This window comes from Pituophis catenifer, unplaced genomic scaffold (genome assembly GCF_029215685.1).
Source record: "Pituophis catenifer annectens isolate HBS135680 unplaced genomic scaffold, rPitCat1.0.hap2 SCAF_2, whole genome shotgun sequence".
In the NCBI taxonomy this organism is placed as follows: Eukaryota; Metazoa; Chordata; class Lepidosauria; order Squamata; family Colubridae; genus Pituophis; species Pituophis catenifer.
This window is the reverse complement of record NW_027256882.1, coordinates 160,546,222-160,554,780: the sequence shown is the minus strand read 5'-3', so window position 1 is coordinate 160,554,780 and position 8,559 is coordinate 160,546,222.

Genomic DNA, 8,559 nt, shown 5'->3' with positions numbered 1-8,559 from the left:
GAAGGAAGGAAGGAAGGAAGGAAGGAAGGAAGGAAGGAAGGAAGGAAGGAAGGAAGATGAATAGATGTTGAGGCTGCGGGAGGCAATTGCTTGATCTGCCAAGATAACAGACCGCCTTGGACTTGTCTGTTACATTCAAGTCTGTTACATAGAAGGAAGATTTTCTTAGCCACAATGCATTCCTCCTAGCACCAGCCCTAAAATTCTGATAATTATCCGCTAGATGTCAGGTGGGAGGCAGACAAGCTGTCCAGCAAGGGGAGGCAACTAGCCAATCACCTTCTCCCCAGAAGAAGGCTGTTTCCTTGCTGGTTCTGTGCAGCCAGCAGGAACCGGCTGTTGTCAGGCAAACCACATCTGTGCAGTAAGAAATTATACTTGCAGTGCAGGAGGAGAGAAAATGACAGCCAGCAGATTTGAATGCAGAAGGCTGCAAATACAGACCTCTGCTCTGTGGTTCAGTCATGACATCCAACAGTGCATGAAATCCAAGGTGCAGTTAAAGTGAACAATATAAACAGGTTATTCAGGTGATAGTTGAACGGTGCTGCAGCTGCCCAGGAATAAATCATATTTGATGAGGCTTGTTTTTTTTAGCAGATAGGGATCGGATTTCTCGGCAGATTCTCATCAGTAACAGCCAAACATAAGCAGGAGGGGAAGTCCTGCCTCCTTTCTTCTCTCCTTATTAAATCTATCATCATCCTTCTCAGATGCTTTTGAGCAAGGACAAGCCAGAAAGATTAGTTTTCAGACCCAGGAGTGAATCTCATAGTGTGCTAATAACAACAAAAGGAAGCACATATCTGAACCAGACATAAAATATACTTTTATCTATTGAATTGGTAGCATCCAGATGGCAGCCTTAACAGCCGGTTTTCTTGCAAGCTTTCAGATCCATACACTCACATGTCAGTGTTGTGGTATCGGAGAGGGAACTCACTGGTACTGTAGTATATCTCAAAGATACCTACCCCGTTTCCCCCAAAATAAGACATTCCCTGATAATAAGCCCAATCGGGCTTTTGACTGCACGGCAATAAGGCCAAGCGCTTATTTCAGGGTTCAAAAAATATAAGACAGGGGCTTCCAGTTTGGCTTCCGTCGCCGTCAGACGGTCTTTTGAGACCGCCAGCCCCGTCGCCCGCAAAGAGCCGCCTTTAAAGCTGAAAGGCGGCTCGAAAAACTCCATTTCCTTAAGGAAATGCGAGACAGAGCAGGCGAGGGCAGGTAGAGCCCTCTGCAAAGTCCCCAGAGTTTTTGTTTTACTCTTGGGGACGAAGCAGGATGAGGCTCCCTATTTCCGCTCGCCGCTGCTCCGGGCTTCGGGAGAACTCTGCCTTTTTGCAGAGCCAGGCGATGGGACCAAACCAATTAACAGAATTGACAGATTATCTGAACAAGTAGGAGGAAATCCGGATCTGGGATCTTAAACTGCAAGTATTTCTAACCCTAAGACTGATTCTAAAAGTAAAGGAGAATGAAAGGAGGAAAAAAGAGTTTAAAATGGCGACTGGCTGAGGCTTGTGAAGAGCTGAAAGCGAAAGTCCTTCTGTTTGAGATGTTACAAAGTATCTAAAACAATAGCACTGGCAAGGAGTGAAGAGAAAAATTCTTCTTTTATGCTTCTTCCTTCTTAGAGACTTGATATTGATATTGTCTGGAGAGAAGTCTTTTTCTTTAAAAAGGGGGGGGGAAATCTGTTTGTGAGGCAGGATGGCGTTAAAACTGACAAAGCCAGATAATCAAGTTGTGGGGTGGGGGGGTTCCCCCATTCATAAATCACATGAACAAGTTGTGAGCTTGCAGATGCAGAAAAATGGCTTTACAGATCTAAGGGAATTTGTACTGGAGGAGATGGCAAGACATGATAAGATTGTGAATCAGAACCTTGAGAATTTTAGACAGGAAATTAAAGAGTTGGTTCAACAAAAGTATGATATCCTGAAGCAACATATGAAAAGTTTCTTAGATGTAATTATGAGGATGGATAATGAGTTCAATTTACAAATAGAGTCTAAAATGAAGGAAGTTGATCATAAGATTTATAACTTGGATAATAAAATACAAAGAATTGAAAATGATTTAATAATGATACAAGAAAAAAGCCCAGAAGCAGAGCTTAAAAAGTTTAAAAAAACAAAGGAAGCTGACTACAAGACTTACAATGTAGATAATATAAAACAAAGAATTGAAAATGAAGCCACAATGATGCAATTCAGATTCATGGAATTTGTGGTCAGAATAAGGGGAATACAGGAAGATAAAAGACAAGATTTGAGAAAGGTGTCTGCTGAAGTTCTGGCTGGGATTTTAAAGGTTAGTCCTGAAGAGGTATCCTGCAAGATTGATAAGGCTTACAGAGTTAACTCTTGGGTTGCAAAGCAAAGGCAGTTGCCTAGAGATGTGGTGATCTACTTTACTGATAAAGAAATAAGAAATGATATCGTGCAAAAGTCTTTTAATTCCACTCTTGAAATGCATGGAAAGAAGATTTGGATATTTAAAGAGCTGCCGTCCAAGATGTTAAAAGACAGAAAGGATTTCGGATTTTTGGTGACTGAGCTAAAGAAATAAAACATCCCATTTAGGTGGGATGCTCCAGTTGGTATAATATTGAGATATCAAGGAGAAAGATATCAACTAAATACTGTTGAAAAAGCGGAAGAATTTTACTACAAGGTTTTTAAAATGGGTTCAACATCTCCATGTATAACACACGAGAGGAATGAAGAAAAGCAAAATCAACAAAAGATTGAAATCCAGGCTAAGCAGATGGAGGTGGAGGTAATGGAAAAACAACAAGTTACAGAGGCCTTTGTGGATGAGTCGCTTTTGGATTCTCCTTCAGAGGTTACAGTTGAACTACCTATAAATACAAGAGAGGCAGCTCTGGATTCTAATGTGATGACTTATCAAAGTATAGACCAGCATGGAAATCAATCACTTGATATACAACTCATAGAAAGGCAACCAGGATGGAGATCTAAGCCACAAAAAGTTAAGAAAAGAAGAACCAGGTCTTACAAAAATAAAAACTTTTAGACTAAACAACAGTGTAATGCCAGTTACGTAAGAGACAATTGAATATATGAAAATATAGTTGAGGCAAAGTATTGGTTTATACTATTTTGATGAGAATGACAGATCTCTGCAGTGCTGTATTTCTGGGATGTGGAAGATGGCCTTAAATTGAGTGGATTGGAACTTTCTATTTTGGACTCTTTGACAAATGGATTACGTTTATGTTGAGCTATAAGGCAAGAGAACTATGGGATTGGGGCATGCAGAAGATCTGGCTGTTACCCTAACACGGTGGTTGGAATTAATAATCTAGATGGAAGACATTATAGAAGACACTATATGGAATATAAATATAAAGTCACTTGGGTGGTTTTTTATATATGAAAACATTTACTATTGATGGGGCAGATGGTAATTGAAGATACCGAACATACTGTTGGAATTAGGATGTGATGTTACCTTAACATGGGTAATGGAATTAACAATCCAGTTGAGAGACATCACAGAAGATATTATATGGATTACAAATTTAAAGTCATTTGAGGATTTTATATATATATGTAAGGATGATGTAATCAATAGCAGAGAAGATTGCACGCAGTAACATAGATATTTGGGATGCCTAAACCCTAAAAATAATTTTTAATTTTTAGTGCCTAGATAACCCAAATATCTATGTCAATGTTGTGCAATCACAGATATCACATAACTGCTGTGGTGTCTCAAATAAGAGCTTTTTAAAATTTAAACCCACAAAATGGTGTGCTGACACAGGTAAATCTTGTCTGATGATTTCCGTGTAGAAATTGAAATTCCGTATCTTTAAATATAGTTTTAGCAGAGAAAAATTGGGAACTTGATTAAGAAGTGACACAGATAAATTAGTTATATTGAATAGAACTGGTTGTCATTACAACAGGAAGAAAAGCTACAATTGCTGAAATTCCTTTTCTATGCTCTTAAAGTAACCACTATGTTTATTGATATCTAGTCATACTAGAAATGCTCCGTTTGGTTAATGTTCTGTTCCTGACCAAACATACAAACTAAGATTAGGCTGCAACCATTTATTTCATTTGAAAGCAAAAATCTGCAGGTAGCACAAACATTAGTACAAAAGCATGCACTGTTAGTGAAGTCCCAAAGACTGGCACAAACAAGACTGCCTACAGCAAGCCCAAGTCCACAAAAGAGGCAGTAGCATTGTCAAAAGAGTCAAGGCATCCACTGGAGTTCATGGGATAAGTTATTCACTGGTCAGGGTAGCAGAGCCTCTGGATATATAGGTAGTCATTGACTTACAACAGTTCATTTAGAGACCATTCAAAGTTACAACGGGACTGAAAAAATTGAATTATGACCGTTTTTCATACTTACAACAATTGCAGCACCCCCAATGGTCATGTGATCAAAATTCACATAACCCTGGGGTCATGTGATCACCTTTTGTGACCTTCTGACAAGCAAAGTCAATGGGGAAGCCAGATTCACTTACCGTAACAACCGTGTTACTAAATTAAGAACTGCAGTGATTCACTTAACAACCAGGGCAAGAAAGGTGTTAAAGTGGGGCAAAATTCACTTAACAACTGTCTCACCTAGCAAGAGAAGTTTTGGGCTCAACTGTGATCATTACCTGTACTAGTTCTGAAGCATGAGCACATCCAGGATCCAGGGTGAAACGACTGTCCTCAGTGGAGATGTACTAGCCGAGACCCTGATTTAGGGCAAATACCAGGTAAGAACCAATTAGCAATAGCACACAATAGCACTTAGATTTATATACCGCTTCACAGTGCTTTACAGCCCTCTCTAAGCAAATTTACAAAGTCAGCCTATTTCCCCCAACAATCTGGGTCCTCATCACCCATCTCAGAAGGATGGAAGGCTGAGTCCACCTTGAGCCGGTGAGATTTGAACTGCTGAACTGCAGCTAGCAGTCAGCTGAAGTAGCCTGCAGTGCTGCACTATAACCACTGTGCCACCTCGGCTCTTTAGAGATAATTAGAGATAATGGCACTCTTGCCAGACAAGGAAGTATGCCAAGTGCCACTATTTTGTTCTCGGAGATGCACATTGCACCCTGTGTTGCCTGGTGTTGGATCAGGCGCAGGAACAGAAGACGTGACCAGCTCGATACATGTAACAGCTTTATTTACAATGTAACAAGTAAAAGAAGACTGCTGGCGCGCTGCCGGAGCTCTCCTTATATTCGCTCCCGGCAGACGCACCGCCCCTAGACAGGGATTCAAATCTCCCGCCCGATGGCTGGCAGCCAATCAGGGCGGATGTCCTTATAAGGACATAACACTCCTCCCCCCTTAGTCTGAACTGTCAATCTCGTTTACAAAAGTCACGTAGTCACGCAGGTACGTAGGACGCCTCGGCACCCTAGCTGACCTGCGCAGTCTCACTTGTTCTCCGTCTCCGACCTGGATGGACGGGGCTCTGTCGTCTCCCGGCTCCTTCTCCGGAACCGGGCTTGGTTCGGCTGTCGAGTGAGCGGGGTCACCCCCAGCGCCTCCGGCCGGACCGCAGACCTTGGATGGCTGGTTCTGGTGGTCTTCTTCCTGGCCTGTGGATCTGTCGCCTCGTCTCGTTGGCTCGGTTCCGACCCGGGAAGAGCGTCTGAGCCTCGGTAAGTCCATCGTTTGCTCCTCCCTGGTCTCCCGGGCGCTGCGGTTCGGTTGCGGTTCGGCCTGGTGCCGGGTGGGTGGTGGTTCTGTTTGGTGCCCTCTGGACCGGCCCGCCGGCTGCGGGTGGTGCTGGCCTGTGTTGCGTTGTCCGACCTCGCAGGGGTGGCGTTGGTCTGCTAGGTCGGGCTGGCGTTGGTCTACCCCGTCTGGTCGGTGGTGGTCGACCTGGTCGGGCTGTTGTTGCGGCACTACCTCTGCGGGGCGGCGGAGGTCTCCCCTGCCGGGGTGGTGCAGGTCTACCTGGCCGGGTTGTTGTCGGCTTTCCCTTCCCCCTAGTCCCTGGTCTACCGTCGGGTGGTGCCTGGGGTCATCCTGGTCGGGGTGTCGTTTGTTGGCTGTCTTCCGTGATGGGCGGGGGTCCCCCACGTCGGTGAGCCGTGTGCCACCCTCGCCCGTGGGTCGTGGGGTGCCCATCTTGGCTGGGTCCCGGTCTACTCGCCTGGAGCTGCAGTCTCCCTGGCTGGGCTGGCATAGGCTGCTGTAACTGGTGGGGTGCGCTGCTCCTCCTCTGGGCAGGTCCCGGTCTACCTGCGGGCTGGGTTGGTGGTCCCTGGCCTTGCCGTGCCCGGTGCCCACCTGGCTGGGTTGGTGTTGCCATCCCCCGTGCGGTTGGCCCCGGTCTACCTCGCTGGGCTGTCGATGTGACAGCATCTGGTAGTGGGCTGGGCCAACCTTGTCGGGGTGGTGCTGCTCTGCCTCGCAGGGGTGTGGTAGGCCTACCTCGTCAGGGTGTTGTAGGCCTACCTCGTCGGGGTGTTGTAGGCCTACCTGGTCTGGGTGTGGTAGGCCTACCTCGCCGGGGTGTTGGAGGCCTACCTCGTCGGGCTGGTTTTCATGTGCCCCCCCCCACCTTTTTCGGAGTTGGTCGATGTGGCGTCTCGTGAACTGTCCATCTTCCAACTCGACGATGTAGGATTTGGGGCCGGTTGTGCTGGCAATTTTCCCCTTCAGCCATTTAGGAGAGCCGCTAAAGTTTAGCGCGAAGATTGAATCTCCGTTGCTGAAGGCGCGAAGCGGGCGGCTGGCGGTTGCGGTCACTTCCGGGCTGTATTGTGGGTGCAGCCGGTCCAAGGGTGACCTCAATCTTCTGCCCATCAACAGTTCGGCCGGGCTCTTGTGGGTGGTGGCGTGTGGCGTGATGTGCTGTGTGAGGAGGAAATTGTCTATGCGCTCTTGCCAGTCCCCCGGGCCCATCTTGGTGAGGGCCTCTTTGGTCAGTCGGACCATGCGTTCGGCTTGTCCGTTTCCGGCCGGCCTGTAAGGGGCGGACAGGGCGTGGCGGATGCCCAGTCCTGCCAGGAAGGACTCCATGGCCAGGGATGTGAGCTGGGGGCCGTTGTCTGAGACCAGCACATCCGGTAGACCATGTGTGGCAAACAGGCGGCGCAGGGCTCGGATCGTAGTGTCTGTTGTGGTAGATGCCATGGGCACCACCTCGAGCCATTTGGAGAAGGCATCTACCACGATGAGGAGGTGTCGCCCTTGCATCGGACCCGCGAAGTCAATGTGGATCCTCGACCAGGGGTTGCTGGGGGTCTCCCACCTCGCGACTTCGGATTGCGGTGGCGCTGGGCGGACTTCTTGGCACGGGTCACATCTGGAGACCCATTGTTCAATGTCTCTGTCCATGGAGGGCCACCAGACATAACTCCGTGCCAGGGCCTTCATGCGGACGATGCCCGGATGCCCCTTGTGTAAGGTTTCTAGCGTCCGCCGTTGCAGAGTGCTTGGGATCAGCACCCTGTCTCCCCATAGCAGACAGCCTTTGATAGTGGACAGCTCCTCCTGTTTCCTGGCGAACGGGCTGAACCTTTCCTCTGGCTTGTCCGCTGGCCACCCTCTGAGGATCCAGGACTTCACTTGGCGGAGTGTGGGGTCCTTTTGGGTGTGGACGGCCACATCTGCGGACGACACCGGGCAGCTGGCGTCGTCATCAATGTGGAGTAGGTGGAGCGTGGGGGCTGGGTCTTCGACCGGCTTCTTCGATGGGCATCTGCTGAGGGCATCAGCGTTCCCTATGGCTGTGCCTGGCTGGTGCACGAGCCGATAGGAGTAGCCAGCTAGGAAGATGGCCCATCTCGTCATTCTTGGGGACATGAAGGTCGGGGTTGGTTGGTCGCCTGCGAGGAGTCCCAGAAGAGGCTTGTGGTCTGTGACTATGGTGAAACGTCTTCCGTAAAGGTATTCGTGGAAGCGCTTCACTCCAGCCACGATGGCCAGGGCTTCTTTGTCCAGCTGGCTATAGTTCCGTTCTGCGCCGGACATTGTCTTTGAGAAGTACGCGATTGGGGCTTCCGAGCCATTGGGCAGTTCGTGGCTGAGGACTGCCCCCACCCCGTAGGGCGACGCGTCGCAGGTCAGTCTGATGGGGAGCGTCTCGCTGTATTGGATGAGGACGCTTTTGGACGTCAATAGTCCCTTGATGGCTCGGAATGCCGCTTCCTCTTCCTGGCCCCACTTCCAGGAAGCCGATTTCCCCAGCAGGCGGTGGAGTGGCTCAGCAACTGTGGCTTTCTGTTTTAAGAAAATGGCGTAGAAGTTGAGCAACCCAAGGAAAGCCTGAAGCTCCGTTTTGTTTTTTGGGCTTGGAGCTTCATGGATTGCTTCCACTTTTGATTTGGTGGGGTGTATGCCTGTGCTATCAATGAGGAAGCCCAGGAACTCGACTTCCTGTACTCCTATGATGCACTTGTCCCGCCTGACCCTCAAACCCTTGGCCTTGAACCGCTGCAGGACAAGCCTGAGCCTTTCAAGGAGTTGGGCTCTTGAGTCACCGGAGATGAGCACATCATCGAAGTAAGGCACCACCCCTGGAACGCCTTGGAGAAGGCGTTCCATC